Source organism: Corvus hawaiiensis, chromosome 2 (genome assembly GCF_020740725.1).
Source record: "Corvus hawaiiensis isolate bCorHaw1 chromosome 2, bCorHaw1.pri.cur, whole genome shotgun sequence".
NCBI classification, from domain to species: domain Eukaryota; kingdom Metazoa; phylum Chordata; class Aves; order Passeriformes; family Corvidae; genus Corvus; species Corvus hawaiiensis.
Genome location: NC_063214.1, coordinates 11258823 through 11273524, shown reverse-complemented (window position 1 = coordinate 11273524; position 14702 = coordinate 11258823). Strand labels below are relative to the sequence as shown.

Genomic DNA, 14702 nt, shown 5'->3' with positions numbered 1-14702 from the left:
GGGCTATAGCTATAGTGCACAAGCACCAGGATTCAGGAGCTGAAAAGTGCTTCTGAATCTGCCAGTTGGGATACACCAACACTTTCTGAAATATGTATGGGATACAAGCAGATATCCACCACCCAGTGCCCATGCAATAGCTTTAAGAACACCAGTAGAGAGTATGTGGGTTTACATCTCTTTGTTTTTGTTTTTCTGAAGTCAATGATAAAGCTTCCGTTAACCTGGAACGGAATCCCCTTCCAGAATGCTTAACCTGGTAGAATCAGCCCCGCTGACAAATATCTCTTATAATAAGTCAAAGTTCATGAAAAAACTTGGTAGTGAAAGAGCAGCCATAGCTTAAATAGATTTTGTGGTGTATTAGTAGCCACTGTGAGAGAACAGCAGGTATGAAACATGCATTAGTCTGTACAATACTTGCTCTGGAAACAGCACTTGCTACAAAAGACGAAATTTGATAATTGGCCTCCTCGGCGGATCAACAAGCTGGGCATTAAAATAATCTAGCCTAGGGAACATAAAAGCATGAGTGAGCAATAAGCAAAGCATATTTAGTTCAATTAATAATAGAAAGCCTTAATCTTTTGACTGCAACACTGAAAGAAGAGTTTGCAATCATAAAACATACAGAGTTTTTAACCAATGAACCTACATTGAATTTTAAAGCTGGGTTAGAAGTTCAAGTGGGTTTGGGTTGATGGCAAGAGCCAGCCATGAACAGCTCAGGGTTTTTCTCTGATTTTAACTGAAGAAAATTGATGTTTGTAGAGGCTTTTACGCTTACCAGCTTGTCAATATGGTAATAGCACCGTCTGGAATTGCTGGTTTGGTTGACAACATCTGTGTCTTGTCGGCATAGAAATGAAATTCAGCATCATGCCAGTGACCAACACTGCTCACAGAAAGCTTCAGATTGCTGAGTAAGAAGAGGGCCAGAGTGGAACCCTACAGAGCACAAAAAATAAATGCTTTAGGAGAAGGACACAAATTACCCTTGAAAATATAATGCAGGTAAAAGTTGGATAAATATGATTTAAGCCAATTTAGTACTGTGCCAAACAGGAAGATAAAGTTCCTCAGGCATTCAAGAAGAACATCAAGATCTAGCAAAATGAGACTAGCTGGGATATGAGAGCCTGTCTTTAGGAGAAGGTTACATCTCATTGCTGTCCTGCTGAAAATTTTAAGTAGTGGAAACCCCACCCAAAATACAGAATCTGTTTCCATACTCACTGAAGTCAAAAGCAAATCCTTTATGTCTTTTGGTGATGCTGGTTTCAGGGGATGTAAAATAACTTAGAAATTCTTGGAGGGATTTTATGCTTCGTGTCGTGTATCAACTTGCAACAAACAGAATTAGTGTATGGTGTGGCACTTCTTGCTTTCTTCTGGATTCGAGCAACTGAATAATGCTTATTGCTACTATTTTTTTGTTTAAGACCAGAAGGGACAATAAAAAGACAATTAAACTTAATAATGGGATGACAGGTTCTGCAAATCATGATTTTTTAATCAATTTTTGAGAATTTAAGAGAAATTCAATAGGTAAGTTTTTATTTTCTGGTTTATAGATTTTCTTTCTACCAGAAGCATTCTAGCAGGATCAGAAAATGTCAATGAAAATGTTCAGTGATATTTCTCAGAGAAGAGATAGGGGAAAGAAAGAATGAAAACTCAGAAGAGAACATCTGTGCAATAGGAGGAAAATATTCTCTTTTGTAGTGTCTGGGCCATGCAATTTATCCCACAAGTTAAAAAAAAAAAAATAAATAAATAATGGAAAAAAAGAAGTGGTTTTTTTGGATATGAAGGTGGGAACTGGAAAAAAGCTGATGAGTCATAGAAAACAGAATTACATGTCTTCATGTCATGATTTACACTGTGTTTTGCTCATAAATCCAAGTACAGCTTATTACTGGAATTGCAGTACATCTCTGATACTGGGAAAGAGAATTTCAGTAGAGAATAGTGAGAATCATAATAAAGTAAATTGTTTATACCTTTTCTTTTTCTTTATAGAAAGAACATGAACAAAAAATCTATTTACGATTGAAGTAATAACTCTGGAAAACATGTGAAACTATTTGTTTAAAAAATCCAAGAATTTATCTGATTTGTTGTGTCATTTATTAGCTTTCTTTAAGCATCCATATGAGCAACATCAATTGGACAGCATGAGGGGAAAATTACAAATAACTGGTACATAAAGTAGCTTGGGAGAGGTGAAAAAATGTTTATGGATTTAATTATTATTTGTCGTCTCAACCTGGCCAATTTAACTGCTTAATAATTATTTGTTAAATAATTGTGACTATTGATCACCTTTTCAAGAGTTTAAATCTGCTCTAGGCAAACCACACAGACAATTCCTTTTTTTCAAACACATTTTTTCAAGTAACTGTTTCTGTATGTTTCTGCTGGTAGACAATGGGCCAGGCCTTTGAAATATTTAAGAGTTACTCGGGATGTAGAACGTAACATATTTTAGGAGCTGCCTGTAAGGAGCCATGTGAGTCCTTACCCTTATATTAAGAAAGTTAACAATAGTGTTGTGGAACTGATGTATCAAGAGTTTCAGTATTGTTTACATTAAAGAAGGGATTTTAGGGGATGGAATAAATTTAAAAGGAGTTTTTCAGAAAAACATGGATCCATTTGCATTTTGTATAAGATGATAGTATTCTGCTTAAATAAAATAATAAAGCAAAAAGTAGGCACAGCAGGTTAGACTTTAAATGTTGTTTCAAAACCAAATAAACATGAAACAAAAATTTCAAATTATTAACAAAATGTAATTATTTTCTCTAATCAAGCTTTTATTTTAAAGTAGTTGTTTTGGCCACTGTAATGCAGCAAAATGGATATTGTTCAAATTAAGAATGTAACCCAGATATTCTCTGTGCTAAGTCATCAAAACCTAGAATGAATTTTCTTCTCCACAGAAAAATACTTCCACCCTTTTTTTGTTTTAATCATATATCAAACAAGAAAAAAAGAGGTGCAATTATTCCAAAATTAGAATTACATATATGGAAACAGGGTGTAGTATCTGCTGTTCATATATGGCAGTATCCTCATGTTCCCACTCCTTTTAAAGCAAGGGCAGTCCTGGCTAGGCAGCTCTCTAAAATATATGCAAAAAGTGGCAAGGGAAATTTCCCAGCTCTACTAGGGGATGTAACTTATGTGAACAGAGCTGTTGCTTTGTGGTTTATGGTGACTTGAGTCACTCCCATGCTTCTGACAGTTTTATGTCAGATGCAAACTACTGGTATTATGATCAACGGCATCAAAGCTGGATATGTTACATACCTAACATTTAGTGGAGCTAATGTCTCCTAATAAAACCTAGATATTTGTATGCTAATAAAAATATGCAAAGATATATAGTTGGATCACTTATAAAAGCACAGCTAATATGATTCTGATAAACTCTTCATGTAAAATACAATCAAGCAGAAACTTATCTAACCTTACATGGCCCAGTGATTTGAGTTCCTTAAGTTTTTTGATACACAATTTAAATGGCTTTTCTCACTAGGCATCTGTATGTAAACAGAAACAAAAATTAATCACTTGTGACTAAATTTGTGATGCTAGGTAGGTAAGCAACAATTTTTTGAGAATATTTCATCCTAAGAACTGGAACCAAGTTTTCTAAACAGTCCGCTTTTAGGTACCTAGACAAAGAAGCCAGATTTTCCTCAGAATTTCTTAGTTGTACATAAGCTGATATGTGGGGAAGGAAATAGATTTAATAAAAATACATGAGATGCACAGTTTGGCTTAACACAGCAGTTTCCTGTACTTGAGTCAGAGCTCTTAGTATCATTTGTACTAAAGAATATTATTGCAATTTTAATATGTAATTAAAGTGTTCATATATTTTAAAACATTTGTCCAGCACCCGTGTTATTTTGAAGGGCAAACACAGGACACGTAAGCATTGCTTTTTTAGGTGCTTCCTAATGGTCCTTTCCAGAACTTTATTCATTTGCAGCGTGGTACTGGCTGCCAGCTCGCGTGTGTATAATTTGTACGTAGTGTTCATTTCATTTTAGAACATACTGTTTCAACAACATGGCTTGTGTCATCATGAGAACCTCGACAAAGGGTTACCCAGAGCTCATGTTAGCCAGCCAGAAAAACGGGGCTGTGAAACAAAATTGTTACTGAGAGTAACTTCTGAAAGCAGAGTGTGAGAGAGGGCATGATTCTTCAGTCCTCTTTCAATCTGTTACTGCTGACATGGGGAACACCTTTGTGAGAGAAAGGAGGCAAATACAAATTCTGAAAGGAAAATGAACATTCTGAACAGTTTCAGCTACATGCCTATAACCTTCTCAAATGTTATCTTTGCATGGCTATCGACCCACAAGTAGGAGCAGTGCTTCTGTAGTGTAATACCTGCTCTACTGGTACTTTCTCATGCCAGTTTATGAGTAGTGACTCCAGCACGGTTATTTTCTGGATGTGCTTTCACACTACCAGGAATGTGACTCATCAGAACAATGCTCTCAGAAATATATTCTTCATGTTTGTGCACGTGGGATGAAATTGCAGAAAATTCACAAGTACAGGATGCTCTCTTCTGGATAAAAACCCTGGTGTTTTATTCTGGTAAAATAATTAATGTAATGTAATGTAGTCATATCAACTTAGCACCAGCCCCTTTCACTCTTCTATGAAAGGTGTTACAGGGGCTGAAGCAGTGTTTATTTCCTGCCACTAAATGTAAGACCTGAAGTGTTAGTCCTCATTTAGGGTCAAAAAACTGCACACCCCTACCCCAAAAACACATATGGTGAAGTAAGCCTCACCCTAGCTCGTGCCTCAGAACAGATACGACGTGCTGGAGGCATGGCCAAAACTCACCAGATGCTGCAAGCATATGATTCCTCCATGAGAGTTTATATGGTACAGCTGTCTTTAAATGTTTCTGTAATTGAAAAGACTCTAGCATCTGGTCCTTTGCTTATTACTCTTAGAACAAATAGTCACGATCTGAAGTCTACTTTTAAATAATGCAGGAAAAAAAATTAATTTGAGCTGCTAAGGGTACATTCCTCTCAGATGACCTGCTTGGAAGTACTTGTAAAAATGGAAGTAGACTCTGTAATTTAAAAAAAAAAAAAGGAAGTGGAAAACAGCTCCAGTAGGGAATGATATATGTATGCATACAAATACCTTTATAATTTTAAATGTAGGTGGATGAAAAAGCAGTGGTGTGTAGTTTTTATAACTTTCAGCTATAGAGTGTATTACTCTTCCCTTTACATGTTATTGTGTAATTCAACTCCACCACCAACAGTTGCAGACTTCCTGCTGTCATGAGGAAAACAGGATATGCCCTATGGTACCCCCTGCAGGAACCCTTCCCTGGACCACTCATTCCTCTGATAACACTTGCAGGGTTCCCACTGATTTCAGTTATTCCCAGATAGTACTCCTGAAGAACACCAGACTTTTGCACCTTACTACTTCAGATTTATGGATGAACGCTGTTATATGATGATCATTAATTTAGGCAAACCTCCTTTTAAATCCTTTATTGAATAAACAGGAGTCATAATAATTCCTTTTTTTCATTTTCTATTTTTGGGTTCTTTGGGGGGTGGGGGGGGGGGTGTGTATGTACCTAAGTTCTGGAACAACTAGATGATTTAATCCTCTGTGAAGGCACCTTTGAAATGGTGGGTAATCTGACATATTACGTGAATTGAACCAGGCTGAGTCAAGGATGGAATTTCATTATTTGTCCATGTAAGGCTGACAAACTATTTTAGAGGAAGATTTAGTCTGGAAATGCATTTCTGTAAAGGTACCTAGCTCCTCGACCACATCCTAAGCCTCTCATATCATGATTGGATGCCGTAAAGCAAGGCCTTAATTATTGTGATTGAAAAAGGTAGTTTCAGAGTGGTTAGCTTTTTGAGAGGCTGAGATAACCTTAAAGGAAAATCAAAATAAAAGCAACTGTAGTTCCCCCAAGCTCTTCAAAGCACCTTATGTGATTTAAAAATAAGCTAGCATTAGCTTAAAAATGTTTGGGAATAATAAAAAAGCATTTGCATTTTCTTTTTGATAATAATATGTGTCTTTTTACCATATGGCACAGACCTATGTGTTTTGCTTCAGCAAGTAAAAGACCAAGTTTGTTACTGAAGACGTAGCTTTACTCATCATTTTTAAACACATTATTGTAATCATCAAAATTATCAAAGGAAAGTTGTAGGTACATCAATTTAACCATGTTTTAAATGGTGACAGAGATTAATTTTGTTCTTCAAGAATGTCAGAATCACTGTTGTATTTTGGTTTTGATTAAAGTCTTCCTAGGTCAAAAATATAACTTTCTGTCTTTTAAAGGAGGGAGTGCATTATTATATATTTTTATATATATAAAAAGAAGTGGTTCTCTGATATTACCAAAGTACAACAGCAGTAGCTCTCCATTAAGTGCTTGCAATTCTGGGAGTAAGTTCTAATGTAAGCTCTATAAATATGTTTTTCCTTTCCAAGACTGATGCAAAGGTAGTTTATGTTTTCCTGTCACAATTGGCCTTCCATTTAACAGCATCTTATAGTGATGAATTCCCTTTGAAAAAAAAATTGAACAAGTGTCCTGCTTTGCAATATAAGAAAAAAAAGGTATAGACACCACTCACAGATGGTAGATAGGTACAGCCATGGGTGCTCATCTTTTATGCTTGGGGTGCGAGGGTGTGTTTAGGTTTGGTTGAAGAATGTTCAGGAAGGACCAACCAATACACATCAGTACTTTCATACTTCTTGAGTAATGGATTTCACTGTGTGATGGAATGGTTCCTCTTCTTGTACAGGGTATTTATTTAGTATATTGTTTGAATTCTCATAGTTAAGTAAACATGGACTAGTGGCACAACTCATTGTGATACAACTATTAAGTGGTGGAAATAACGTACTAAATCTATATGTTGTATCGTTTAACACAGTCTCAGTTGATTGTATCTTACTGAAACTTGTCTCCTCAAGCAACTATATGTTACCTGACAACAATCATTTTAACAAATACTCCACACACACGTTTTTTTCTGTTGCTTGTCCAAGATTCCTCATTTTGTAGGTCTCTCATCTACGCAATATGTTCCCTAAGGTTAAGAATGAAAGAGGTCTCTACTACAGACACTCTTGATTGAAATAGCAGATAAATTGCTGCAGTAATGAGAAAATTTCCTTTTCCCTAGATAACTCAGCTGCTTAGCATTGAAAAAAATTTGAGATGAAGATTCTTTGTGAAATAAAGAAATTAAGGATAATTTCTTTATGATCAGAATTTGCTAATAAGACTACTATGGAAATGAAGAGCAAACCCATTATTTTAATGGAAGTACAATCAGGCTGAATTATGAGACTTATGCTCTCAATAAAAGAGACTTGTATAAACACTGTGACATGCAATGGCTTTAGAAAATGCTGCTGCATGTCTGGAAGAAAGTGGTTAAAAACACATGATGAAATTAACCTAAATCTTTCATTGGCTTAAAAAATAGGTCAAGTAATACATTACTAGCTCCACTCTAAGCCTGTACACAATCCATACATTCCAAAGTGAAAGACGTTTTGGTTAACATTCCTATATCTACTTTCATTCATGGTATCTCTCGGTTAAAATATTTAGCTTTTCATAAATGTGACTCCCCTTTGCTTTCTTTAAAGGGGAAATTCCTGTGCTCTTTAACCATATTAGTCTCTTACTAGAAAGACGCTTGAATAGATCATTTATTTTACCTGAGTTTTAAAACTAAAACGTTGGCATGTGTTAATGCAGTAATTACCACGCAGTTTATATGTGACTTGCAAACAAATGTGTTTCTCTTTCCCCAGTCTTTGACTCGTAGAAGTAAAGTATCACGAAGCGTTCTGTAAAGCGTTTGGCAGACAGCGTGTGACACGTCGAGACGTTTGTTAAACACAGGCACACAGGAGGTGTGATGAAGGTCGCATGCACTTTGTAGCTTCGTTTATACAGCCAAGTTCAGCCTGTATCTCTGCGTACTCTCTTCTTTGGTGGCAGCAAAGTCTAAAGAACAACTTGACATTTAGTGCAATTTCTGACAGCAGAGGTTTGGGGGATGTCGCCTACCAAAATGGAGGGCTGACTCTTCTCGGGAAGCACTGCCCAACTCTGTTTTTTTTTCTTCCTCCCAAACTGTATTTATTTGCCACGTGGGCAGACAGCATGGCTTTGATGAGCCGGTTTGCTCCCGATCCTGGAAGCGCTTCCCCCCGCTTGCCCTCCTTCCCCCGCGGCTCAGCCCTGGCACAGCCGCCGGGCGCTCTGGCACAGCCGCCAGGGATGCTCCCCGCTCCCGGTGGCCTGGGAGGCTGGGGCCGAGGATAAGGAGACGTGCTGGGAGCCGGGGGGGGGGCAGCGCCAGCCCGGGAGCAGCCGCAGGTGCCGGGGCTGCTGCCCTTCCCATGCCGCCGACCGCTGCCGGGAGCATCCCGGCTTTTCCTTCAAAATAGCAGTAATAATAATAATAATAATAATAATAATAATAATAATAATGTTTCTAGCGCGTGTTTTTCGGAGGAAAGGCTGAAAACATAAGCTCTAAACCGACAAGTACTGGTGTCGCCAGTAGTGGAAGCGGCCCTTCCTCCCCCCTCCCCCCCCATTATTACAAGGCAGCCGAAGGGGGAAAGGAAAAAGAAAAAACAAAAAGAAAAGTGTTATTTTTAAGCCACCGCCGTTTTCATTAGGTACGGGTCCTCCGGTGCTGTCGCTCGTAAGTTTGTTTCCCGGGGGCTCTGCGCCTTCAGTCAGATTAATTAGAGAGGGCAGGAGGGGATGCGATTCGCGTACGTGCGGTGCGGCCGCCCTTGCCCTGCCCTGCCCTCGCCGGGGCGGGGGGCGCATCCCTGAATGCCCGCATCCCGCCCTGCCTCCCTGCCGCCCTCCCCGCGCCGGGGGTTACAAAAGGGTTAAGAAACTTGGCTGGAGAGATGAATGGCGCGGCGCGGGGAGGAGCCGGGCTGCGCCGCGGCGGGCGAGGTGGAAGGCGGAGAGGGAGGATCGCGGCTGCGGGTTAGGCTTTGAAAGTCAGCCTCGCAGGCATTGCAGCAGAGCCCCGAGCCGCGGAGAGCAGCGCAGCGGAGCTCGGCTCGCCCTGTATGTGCACGGGGATGCTCGGGGCGGGGGGGAGACGCGCGGACTCGGGGGTGGCGGGAGGCGGCGCGTCCTGCCCTGTCCAGCCCTGTCCTGTCCTCCAGCCGCGGGCACCCCTCCGCTCGCCTCGGCTCCGGCAGCCGTCGCTCCCCGGAGCTCAGCGCCGGTACCAGGGCGGCGTGCGCGGCGGCTGCGGCCGGAGCGGCTCCGGGGGGCTCGGGCAGCCCGCCCGGGAGAAACCGCGGCGGCTGCGGGGTGAGTGCGGCGCTGTTCCGCCGGGGAAATGGCCGAGCGGGGCGGGCCGGGGCCGCGCTGCCGGGTGGCGGCACCGGGGAACAATGCCGAGGTGAGCCCGGCGCGGCGGCGGCGCCCGCCCCGAGGCACCCCCGGTGCGGGCGGAAAGTTTGCCCGGCCGCGGTGGGTTCGGGGGAGCCGCCGGAACGGAAAAGTTACTAGTCCGTCCCCCCGGGACCCGCGAGTGTTTCGCCGAACGCCGGCCGCACGGCCGGGCCCCCCTTTCGCAGGGACCCCTCCCGGTGTGAGCGATCCCCGGGGCCGCACGCTCGGTGCGCAGCGGCTGCGGCGGCGCGGGCACACGGCCTCGCTCCCGGGGCTGCGGGCAAGGCCACGCCGCTCCCGCCGCCTCCCCGGCCCTGGCGCTGCCCTCCCGCCGCCACCTGCGGGCCCGCAGCCAGCCCGGGGCTGCCGCCGCCGTCCCCGCTCGGCCGCGGCTCAGGCTCGGCTCCCTGCGCCCCCCAAAGATGCCTTCTCATCGCTTCGGGCTCCTTAGGGACGTCGCTGTTTCCCTTCTAGACTAAAGGTTACTTTTCCAGACGTGGTTTTCTTGGGGGTTTTTTTTGTGTCCCCGAAGCCCTCTAAAGGTGAATTTTAAAATTTTTTCTCCCCCGCGCTTCCACCTTCCGTTTTTCCCTACGGAACACGTTGTTTGGGGCTCTTCTTTTTAAGTGCCAGTGGGTGATTAAGTTGGAAGGTAGTGAAACCTAAGGGAACGTAGTATGGGCAAAACGAGGGGCAGCGTTGTAGTGAGCAGCCAGCCTTGTGTCTGTGCTGCACCTTTCTTCATCTGTCTTGTGTATCCTGGTGATTTACTGGGCTTTTAATTTAAAGAAGGATTCAGCTAAAATGCTTGACACGTGTTGAAGGTGTTGGAAAAAACAGTGGGATTTCTGGCTTTGGGATTATGTGGTTGTTAAGGCTGAAGTGGAAGTTTTCCTCTTTTGTCTCGTCTTTCTGGAATCTGTAGACTATATTATTCCTTGTTTTATTTTGAGGGGACCTGCTGCAGTGTCAGACAGCTCACAGGCTGATTAGAATTTAACTGAGTCATGGCACTATAAATGTTCAGAGATACCGTAAAGCTTTATTTAACAAAGAGTGCGAATCCAATCTGTGAAGACCTATGGGGAGGAAGCAGTCACTTGTGGAAGGGGGGTGGTGTATTCCTGAGCAAGTAGGAAACGTTTTCTTTAATACTCAAACGTTATTTACTGTTTCTAGGGCTGACTGAACACATGAGAGAGTGACACATAAGGATGCCAGATGACAAAAGCTCTCTGAGCTGAGGGTATTTTGTGCTTGGGATCAGATTTAATGGCATCTGAATAATTCTTACTATATGGGCATCAGTAGCTAACATCTTAGAAGGCAAAAGTTCTGATAGAGAACGGTGTTCAGGCAGGTTTGGGGTTTTTGCTGTCTGAGGCAGCTGTCTTCCCAAACTTGTGGTTGAGAAGTTTTACTTGTTGTTCTGTCAGTGGTCTCCTGAGATAGAGTTGACATGGACTCCAAAGCAAGCAGTGAGTTAGTTGTGAGTGAAGTGCATATGTAAGGGTGTTTGTGTTCTGTGAGTGGGATGGAAGAGGTAAGGAGTAGTGACTGCATGTTTTGGGCAGGGGTGAAATCTGACCTGCTGCTAGATTGGCCTGTGCTTCTGGGTCATCTAATGAGCAAGAGCTATCAATGGCTTTCAGGTTTTTCTAGGCCATGCATGCAGAGAGTACAGCATGCAGTCAAATGCCAAACCATGCTGGATTGAGGTTTTGGGGTTTTTTCCCCCGTTAGCCTTGAGGTAGAAAATTGCAGATGAAAACATGCTCTTCTTCTCTGCTCCTCATACTTGTTTCATTTTATAAAGTGAAAGATGTGCTAACCAGAATTTATTAGAGTCATAAAAACGATGTTGATAAAGAAGTAAAAGTAAATAATGTTTTTATATTGTAAACTTAAAAGGGTGATCTAATCACTGGCTGCATCACCTGTGGTGTTTCATAGTTGTGTTCGGGGTAAATTTGTTCTGTAAAAGGTATCAAGGAAAAATTTTTTAAGTGACTCAGTAAAGATTATAGAACTCAAACGTGAGTTAACTTTATGGTGATCGTATTTGCCTGTAGTTTTGCTTATTGCGGGATTTGCTTAAAAGAATTGACAAAGTCCTGCTTGCTTAAAGCTTATTTTGTCTCTTCAGAGCTAACTTTATTTTTCAGGCTTTGAGCATTGGCAAAAAGTTTATATAATGTCAGCTTTATTATCACTGTTAGTGGGAACACTGTTAATTCTACCATTGACAGTGTGGGACATGACTATAATAAAAGATAAACTCTGTTTTGCATTGTGCCAAGCACATGTATAAACTTGCCCAAGGCAAAGCCAGGGAGTCGCATTTCCCCCAGTCAGCTGTCCTGCTCTAGGGCTGTGCTTGACACCTCCTTGCAGGGCTATCAGAGAAGACATGAAGACCATAATATTTTTATGAATTATCATTTTAGAATAGATCTTCAGAGCTTGCCTGTACCTCAAACCCCAAAAGTCTTGTGGTTGTGTTTCTTTTTCCTTTATGTGAATGTAGAGGGAGTGGAGGGGATCCAGAAGGGAGCCTGGGGAGAGCGTGGGGTTCCCAGCTGGGTGCCTGGTTTGGGAGCACAAGCCCCTCTTCCAGAGGGGGTTTGGTGGCTGCCGTCCCACGCATGGGGCCTGCAGGCAGGGCAGGGCTCATCTCCCACGTGCTGAGCGATGAGCAGGAGGCAGGGTGAATAGGATAGCTATCCTATGGATTAAAAAGGATAAATACCCTTTTGGGTATTTAAGAAGTGCAAATTTTGCATTGCAGCTCAGGAGGGCACGCAATGACAGGCAAGCGGAAAGGTACATAGGTAGGGAATGAAACCTGAACAGGAGGAGGTGGTGTGAAAAGAATATGCATAAATGTACAATAAAGATAAAAACCATAAATTGGACAGTCTGTCTAAACAGTCTTGAACTAAAGACAAAAAAGCTAATGGTAACAGCGTTTGTGGTTTGCTCTTTCTGCCTGCCAACAGGCCAAAACGATAAGAACAGTAACTCTGAGCTGTGCTGGCCTTCCTGCAGCAAAGAGGGGGAGAGCTAGGGGGAAATTATTTAACAGGATTGTGGCATTGCTTTTGGATATTTTGCTGTTAGGGTTTCACTAGTTACTTTAGAAAACACTGCATTAGAAAACAGCATACAAGGGTTGGCAGGCAGTGCTTTGGGTGAACATCTGGGATCACATGAAAACTTTCCTGTTTCCCAGTGGGAAGATATTCCTTGGGAAAACTGAGCAGAGGTATTCTTTTGGTAAAGATGAATGCCTGCTCTTTAGGGTTTCTGGATTATTTATTTCAAATACTTGGAAATGCTAGCGGACCTATTTAGCACTTGAAAGAATTAATTTGGTAATTTATTTGGCTGTCTGTTGCAGGTCACTTGGCTTGATGGTCGAAGAAGGAGAATAGGAACTAAAACTCATGTAAATAAATATTCATGTGTACAAAGGGGAAGAAGCAGTTGCTAGACATCTTAGCTTGGGTCAACCCCCTCCTGGCATAGTCTTCTCATACTTAAATTGTTATTGGAGCTCATTGCTCTTGTTTAATTGCCTGTCTTGAGTGAAATTTTGTTTTCATACCACTTATTTCTAAATACCATTGCTTTCAGCAGAGGAAAACCAATTTTGCTTATAGACAAAATCAGATTAAAAGCAGAAGCTACAGATCTTCTGTTTTAGTCACTGGTTTCTAAGAGGCTGAGTTTAATGTAGGAAGGAAGCTCGGTGTTGTGAAAGACTTCTGGGGGGATGATCTTCCTCCTCTCAAAAAAGAAGTTGAGGGAGTCCTCGTGAAGAGATCAGGCACTAGATGTAAAATGTGTTCCAGTCTTGGGTGAAATTATTATTTGAAAACAAATAAGGGAGTATTTAATTTGTTCCAAAAAGTAGGCAATGAAGTTGACTTCAGTGTGTTGAAATGTGTCCAAGCAGTAAGTCCTGCTCACAGATGAACAGTATTTCTGATCTCATTGGTCCTAGACTTGGTATTGCTGTTCTGATTTTTTTTCCATAGCAAACTTTAAGATTCATAGCTACCTGCTTTCTGCTTCTTCTCTGTGCCCATCCCACTGTAAAAAGAGAGGGAAAATGAACTGAAAAGGCCTTTTCAGTGATGGCAAAAGCAGGGCTTGCCTCAGGTGTAGAAAGAAATAATGGTTCTTGCTCCAGGAGATGGCCTTGGTGGTGGTGTTTGTGTCATCACCTATCCTTCATCTGGTAGTCCATAATACAAAACAAATCAACATTCCAAAAACTATAAGGTTTGTAAAGCAAGTGGTCCAGATGTGAAGTGTTTGGGAATGAAGTATTATAGAAAAGTTTTTGTTTTTTTTTTTTTTTTTCTCCTCAATTTTTAAAACATATTGAAGGAATATGGATTTTTTTTTCCCCGAAGTAGCAAATTTTGTTGTCTTTGAACTGAAGTCTCATAAACCTTTTGTAGTCACTTGGAACAACACAAAAAAGACTATTTAATGCTGACCTAAAGAAATCCCATCTATATGTTGAACCTTGATGGCAATACTGTATGGAGTGGGTTTTTGTGCGTTGTTTTGTGTTTTTTCCCTACTAGATAGCAATCTGTCTTCTCTTGGAAGTAGGAATGATTAAATTCACCCATTTGTCAGTGGTGACAAACACTTTGTCTACCTCTATAGTATAGAATAATAATACTGAAATTAACTATTTTTCTCAAATTCAGGTGACTTGAAAAGATGAGTATGTTTTTTTAATAGTCCTGCTTTCTTCTGCTCTGTGGGATCTCTTATCCTGTTTTTCATTGGCCACAAAAGATTGCACATCCAGCTTATTTACCCTTTCAGTAAAATGCAGTTGAGAAGGCTTTGAACTATGTTTATTAGCACCTTTGTCACTGTACCTGTCATGTCTCCATTTATTTTTACTGTGGTGGTCGATTTTTTCCCCCCCAATTGGATACAAATGTTGAGGATTGCACCCCTTCTGTGGTGCAACTTACCTTTTCATTTTGTGATGTATATGGAAGAAAGATTTAAAATAGTGTCTGCATATAGTTTTCTGGAGTATTTACTTATTTTTCAGCTTAATTGGCTCTGTTGTTGGGCATCTTTTGTTGGGTCTTGGTGCTGGCAGTAGTCCAGCATGCTGCTGTTATTTCATGTATCTGAAAGCTTTGAATAGGTGTTTTTTTTGGATGATGACCCA

At 41.5% G+C, this 14702-nt stretch overlaps 1 protein-coding gene across 4 annotated transcripts in view; it reads left to right on the top strand.

The window, feature by feature from the left end:
• Nucleotides 1-14702, top strand: part of NRIP1 (nuclear receptor interacting protein 1) — a 95922-nt gene that overhangs the window by 11971 nt on the left and 69249 nt on the right. For 2 of the 4 annotated variants that reach the window (XM_048293740.1, XM_048293737.1), the window contains exon 1: nucleotides 9026-9157. The exons of 1 other annotated variant lie outside the window; for it this stretch is intronic. The gene's annotated coding sequence lies outside the window, so the exon portion shown is untranslated. Of the gene's footprint in view, nucleotides 1-9025; nucleotides 9158-9288; nucleotides 9410-14702 lie in introns of those variants that run through there. One more of the 4 variants, XM_048293738.1, reaches the window with a different exon arrangement.